Here is a 5,885-nt window from a genome sequence, read left to right as displayed (position 1 = left end):
AGTTAATTTCTAATGATTCCTTACCCCAAAAGGATCACTAACACAAGGTAGCATGAGCTAGCTAACGATTTGGTCATATGACCAAATTCTTTAAACGTCCAAAACCCCTCACAGGAATGCGTTAGAGACTTGCTCCAATTGGATGTTTTGATCAGTATGTAACACAGAACAAATCACTGGCCATTTTCTTTTTCAAAACAGGAAGTAGAATTTTTAAATTCTACTTCTTGGTGCTTTGATGATGCTGCGCTTCACCAAAGTGTAGCCTTTAGAGGGTAAACTCTAACATCTTACATGGAGTTAGTACATTCACTGGGATTATCATCAACTTTGTGATAAAATGAAGCTTTCAGCTCAATGTTGTTCTGGGGGTGTGTTAACCAGGCACTCAAGGTTGGTAATCAAGTAGTGTAGCGCTGTGCTCTTGGATATCCTGGAAAAACGAATCAGATTGAAAAAAGTTTTTCCAGGCACTCGGCAGGAGTTATTTAAATAAAAAAGCCTAGTGGCTAGACATGTCAAACAGCGACATGTTTCGACCATGCAGATATCGACTGTACTGTAATGGAAAATATTGCAGTTCGGTACATACCGCTGGCACTACTCTGACCTAAAGACACCTTCAGTGATTTGGCCAATGAAAAACAAAAAATTGCCAGACCATTAGGAAACAATTAGAAACCATTAGGAAAACCATTAGGAACCTTTACAGAAACCATTACCCCTAGGGAAACCATTAGGAACCAAAAATGGGTGCCTCCAAGAAGGTTTCAGACACCAAATACAGGAAAGAAGGGGGTCTCAAGATATCCGGCATTTGCCCAGACACCTTAGAGCAACCATTACGGAAACTATTACCACTAGGTAAACCATTAGGAACCAAAAATGGGTGGCTCCAAGAAAGTTTCAGTACCCAAATACAGGAAAGGAGGGGGTCTCAAGATATTGGGCATTTGCCCAGACACCTTAGAATAGTGTGTTCTAAGAGAATGTGGAGCTGTTTTGGTGCTGTATTCACATAAATAAATCACTGAATGTGTCTTTAAAGACTAGAAAAGGAATCAATCTTTTTAACATAATAGAAAAAGGTGGGACTTAGGGCTCATTTATGCTTGTTCTCGAGAACCTGTCGCGAGACATTTGAGCAAGGAAGTTCCAATAGGAAGAGTTACAGTGGGCATGGCTAGCCTCTATTTAGAGTCCCTGCGAGGGGTGCATTCTCAACAGAAGCCTTTACAGAGGTCTGTAGAGGTTTCTACTGAGCACTCACCCCTCGCAAGGACTCTACATAGAGGCTAGCCATGCCCACCGTAACTCTTCCTGTTGGAACTTCCTTGCTCAAATGTCGCGCGACAGGCTCTCGAGAACAAGCATAACGGAGCCCTTAGTGCAACTTGTTACAGTGCATGATAAAGGTAAACATCCAATTTCCAGCCTTGGCCAGTAACCAATTTCTTTGGCGGAGAGGGCAAAACAGTCAAAAGCGCTACTCTATTTCACTGGAGTTGACAGTGTGCTAACATCAATCTGATCGAATGATTTGATTCTGATGTTCGGTATACTTGGTACAGGGCTTTCGGTACAGTACAGACATGTAATTGTTGTTGCTTGTGGCTAGGATCTGACCCCCCCCCCCCAGCTCAACTATCTCATTGACTTACAACAAGTGACCAGTAAATCCCATGGCTTTAGAGCTCTTAGCTTTCCTAGTGGTGCATTTTCGGTGTGAGCATACCATAATTTGTTGTGATGTAGTCCACTAGGCAAGAGCCTGAGGAGATGGAGGACGAGGCATTGGATGAACCAGAGGACCTGACCCACCCCCCCCTCCCCCGGACGTGGAGCCAGGCCATCATGGAAAATCCGCGACTTCGAGAGTTAAACGAAGAACTAAAAGAAGAAAACCAGAACCTGAAGGGGGAGCTACTCGATGCAGCCAGAGGTGATAATTTGATCTCAACTTTTTCCAGCTCACAAATCATTTTGATAGCCTGGCTTAGTGTAGTGACAATGAAGCATCCGTCATACATTGAACGCAAGCGTACCCCTGCCCTGGAAGGCTGTCAATTTACATTTCTACTACGGCAAGTAGTGCCTCTTGATTGTGCCTCTTGATTCTGATTGGCTGAAGGGTGTGGTGAAAAGAGGCCAACCCACTCCTTCTCCCTTATGCGTCAATTACTGATGTGTGTTATTTTATAGCAATAGGCAACAACAGTCCCGCCCCTTCCTGTTTACTCCAACGGACTCAAGCTAATTCGGAAGTCATTCATTTTCCCATAGACCTGTAACTAAATCATCATTTAAACGATTTCTAAGCCTCAAACCGAGTAAAAATATATATGTGGGTTATCAGGACCACAAGCCTCATTGATATATACCAAAGGAATTTAAAAAAACAAACAGGAAAAATGAGAAAAAAACGATTTTTTCTATGTTATTTTTTAAAATTCCTTTGGTATATATCAATGAGGCTTGTGGTCCTGATAACCCACATATATATTTTTACTCGGTTTGAGGCTTAGAAATCGTTTAAATGATGATTTAGTTACAGGTCTATGGGAAAATGAATGACTTCCGAATTAGCTTGAGTCCGTTGGAGTAAACAGGAAGGGGCGGGACTGTTGTTGCCTATCGGGTTGAAAAGCATTCAATCACTCCTAGCAGTGGGTCGGTCTGTTTCAACCACACCTAGGGGGTCTAACGCCTCAAGACGATAATCAATTTTGGTGATATTTTATCCCACCACCACCCCCAAACAGTGCTCCTGTTCAAGATTCTTTTCCAGCTTCAGGCTTGAACAAGGAGCACACTTATAGGCTTGAAATATAGAAATAAACTTGAACAAGAGGTTTCATTTTTCATAGTTGGAACTTTCTACCCAGCACCCTTAGGCTTTCAACATACTTCAGATCAATACTTCGCTTCGCTCGGGTCTCACAACCACCCTATTCATTAGGTCGTCCTCAGACGAGTTCGCCAACGTATTTTCCAATCTTCTCTTTCATACATACATCTGGCCAGCTCCGCAGAGCTCTCCACCCCAGCATCCTGCGCCAAAACCTCCACGAATGTTTTTGTGGGGTGACCCTTCGATCGGTGCCCACGTGCACGTGACTGCTCCCATAGCACAAGTCTGCCAGCTGGAAGCTCCGGGTGTCGGTGACAGTGACCTGCAAATTGCATCCTCCTGGATGCAACCCTGTCACTCAACCGTGGCAGCCCACCATACAGTTGCTCGTTGGTTACGTGCTCGCTCCAGTTGATATATATTATTAATTAATAATTTATTATTATTAATGAATGAATGAATGCCATTCACTTATGTTATCACTAATGCTCCATGCCCTAGGTGTGGTTGAAATAGGTCAACCCACTGCTTGTCATGATTTAATGCTTCATTTTCACACCAGGATCCGACAGTGGGATACACTTCTTGGTTTTATATGCAGTCGTTCAGCGCAAGGGCAAGTGAGCTATACAGCATTTTGTTTGCCAGTCTGTTAAAGTGTTCACTGACTTCATTCAGCCTACAATATCAATTGTACATGCCAAGTTAAATCAATCAACACAATAAAACACCAAATTCACTCATTAAATTCCGACATAGTTGCCACAACTCCAAATGGCTGGATGTGGCTTAGCAGTCAGGCATGTGCTTGATGTGTGGTTCCTATCCCCTGCTTAAGTTTGCTATGAGCAAAGCCTAGCGACAGTTCTGCTGCTGAAGCGTGAGCCCAGTCTTGCTGAAATCCATGCCTGTAAAGGGGCCATGATCACACTACGACTGCATTGCTAAAACCATGGCCCATTCAAACCCTCCACACTTCAACCTGTTCAACACCGCTTTTATGCAAGGTGTCTGCTTGATTTCTTGTTAAAATTATTCTTCTTTCTCTTAACAGAGCTTCCAAAGGCTGTGAGGCATCTGAAAAAGATGCTGGAACGGGTTCAAGCTAGCCAGCAAGAGCACCCAAGGTATGGATTGTGAGGCAACATGCTCAATCGTTTGTTGTGAAGTAGCGTTGGAGACTTTTTACCAGTGGCATGTAATGCGTGGGAGGATCAAGTTATTCTCACCAATTCCTTTCTCTCCCATCATGCGCCCAATTGACCAGAGGAGGTGCTATAGTGACCAGGGTACTACATGTTTTTGTGAGGGGTTCCTGTTAGTAGGAAACCCCTGGGGACACGGGGAGAACATGCAAACTCCACACAGAAAGGCCCAAAAACCATCCTATTCCGTGTCCACATATTTGGGAGTTTTGCACATAAGAGATTGGCTGAAACTGGCTTCACCTTACGGCCCGGACAATGGACACCGTAGAGTCACTAGCCATCCCCATTTCTGAACCCCCCCACCCACTGGAGACACATCGTCCTCTGCAGGACTCGAACCCAGGGCCTTCTAGCTGTGGGGCGACAGAACTACGACTGTACCAGAATTTTTAGAAAATAATTTGTTTCAAGACTGGCAGTCTTCCACTTTTCCCACTTCTTTTTGACTGGTTTCCACTTGTTTTAATCTATCTAGCACCACAGCTGCAGCAGTGATGTCATCACCAACATCTGCACGTGCTGCAATGTCATCTCCAACATCTCCAGCTGCAAAACCAGTGAGGTGTCCATCTGCTGAAGAGTCATCTAATGAGTCTAACAACATGGCAAGTATTGCACTTTTAAAGCACAATCACCTGGATTACCTTTGTGTCCGTCAGTCCGATTGTTTGTCCGTTTGTCTGTCATCACGATGTGAGGGCCTAAACGTGCACGGATTTGATTGATTAAATTTTGCACGTGCGTCTGGCCTGGAGATACACCCAGACCTAGAGCTGCGCGATGTTTCGGTTTAACCGAACAGAACGATTTCCTGGTGAAAACGGTTATTTAAATGTTCACATCGTACATTCGATTTCCACAAACGCGTTATTTTTGGTATATATAAGCCACCGTAGTTTCCGCTGCCTTTCATCTTCCACACACGAGCGCGAGTCTTGAAAACAATAACAATGCCGGCTCGCGACGCTACTGGACTACCGTTACAAACTTCCATTCTCGGCAGAAAGAACTGGTACAGTACTTCACTTTACCGGGCAAATGCGACAATGACGAGTCCCGATCCGCGTTTACCAATACCAGGATTCACGTTGTTGCACATAGGCTAAATGCGCACATCCCATGAACTACAACTCAACTGTATTACCTGTCTTGCTTGCATGATGTCTGTACCGTTGGCCCGAGGCAGGGGAACACTGTGAAGGTAGGCCATTTGTCTGTATGTGACTTGTGTCTGTATCTGTGTGTACTCCAAGTTGTGAATATCTACGGTAGATAAACAGTAGATATGGACTACCGGTAGATAGTATTTTGCGTTCTAGTAGTGCGTTACGCGCATGCGGTATGCTTTGGGGTTGAATGCGATGAGAATGCATCCATAGTGTATGTGCGTGCTGGAGCGCAGAGGTCTGGGCCCGGGGTGTGTGTGGGCCAAACATACTTCACGACACGAGCTGCAATGCAGCTCTTGCAATGGGATTATCAGTTATTTCTGTGAGCCCATGCAGTCGGTGTCCAAAAAATCAACGCTTGCTGTCTGACTTAGTAATGAAGAGATTTCTGGTGTGTGTGTGTGTGTGCTTGATCCCTCTATTCTACTTTTCTACTGTAGGCTATATGTGTGAGTGACCCATCATTTACAGTTAGGCTAATATTTCAAGACACATTTAGTTAACTATGGAAATAGTACGATTAATCACAATTAAATATTTTAATCATTTGCATCACTAAATATAATGTGATTATCACTTTGAATTAAAAAAAAAAGTTAAGTTAAAAAAAGACATTCAAAATATATATATTTTGTCATTTTTTTTAAATTATTATTT

At 43.6% G+C, this 5,885-nt stretch overlaps 1 long non-coding RNA gene across 1 annotated transcript; it reads left to right on the top strand.

Annotated features, from left to right (window-relative positions):
- The first annotated feature begins 1,883 nt into the window (after positions 1–1,883).
- Positions 1,884–4,665, top strand: LOC130127278 (uncharacterized). Its single transcript, XR_008811802.1, has 3 exons — positions 1,884–1,942; positions 3,906–3,978; positions 4,535–4,665. It is a non-coding gene; the product is annotated as an uncharacterized LOC130127278 (long non-coding RNA).
- Positions 4,666–5,885: the final 1,220 nt, after the last annotated feature.

This window comes from Lampris incognitus, chromosome 1 (assembly GCF_029633865.1).
Source record: "Lampris incognitus isolate fLamInc1 chromosome 1, fLamInc1.hap2, whole genome shotgun sequence".
Taxonomy (NCBI): Eukaryota; Metazoa; Chordata; class Actinopteri; order Lampriformes; family Lampridae; genus Lampris; species Lampris incognitus.
Note: the sequence above shows the minus strand (reverse complement) of the source record. Positions and strands in the feature narration are given on the sequence as shown.